Below are 529 nucleotides of genomic sequence, written 5' to 3'. Positions count from 1 at the left end.
GGCCAGCGGGAGCAACCTGCATCCCCATGCCCAGCCAGAGTTCCAGGCTGATTGCTGGTAGGTCCCGGTGGAAGTCAGCGGGAGCAACCTGCATCCCCATGCCCAGCCAGAGTTCCAGGCTGATTGCAGGTAGGTCCCGTGGGGGCCAGCGGGAGCAACCTGCATCCCCATGCCCAGCCAGAGTTCCAGGGTGATTGGTGGTAGGTCCCGGTGGGGGCCAGCGGGAGCAACCTGCATCCCCATGCCCAGCCAGAGTTCCAGGCTGATTGCAGGTAGGTCCCGGTGGGGGCCAGCGGGAGCAACCTGCATCCCCATGCCCAGCCAGAGTTCCAGGGTGATTGGTGGTAGGTCCCGGTGGGGGCCAGCGGGAGCAACCTGCATCCCCATGCCCAGCCAGAGTTCCAGGGTGATTGGTGGTAGGTCCCGGTGGGGGCCAGCGGGAGCAACCTGCATCCCCATGCCCAGCCAGAGTTCCAGGCTGATTGCAGGTAGGTCCCGGTGGGGGGGCCAGCGGGAGCAACCTGCATCA

This window comes from Rhinoderma darwinii, chromosome 2 (genome assembly GCF_050947455.1).
Source record: "Rhinoderma darwinii isolate aRhiDar2 chromosome 2, aRhiDar2.hap1, whole genome shotgun sequence".
NCBI classification, from domain to species: domain Eukaryota; kingdom Metazoa; phylum Chordata; class Amphibia; order Anura; family Rhinodermatidae; genus Rhinoderma; species Rhinoderma darwinii.
Note: the sequence above shows the minus strand (reverse complement) of the source record.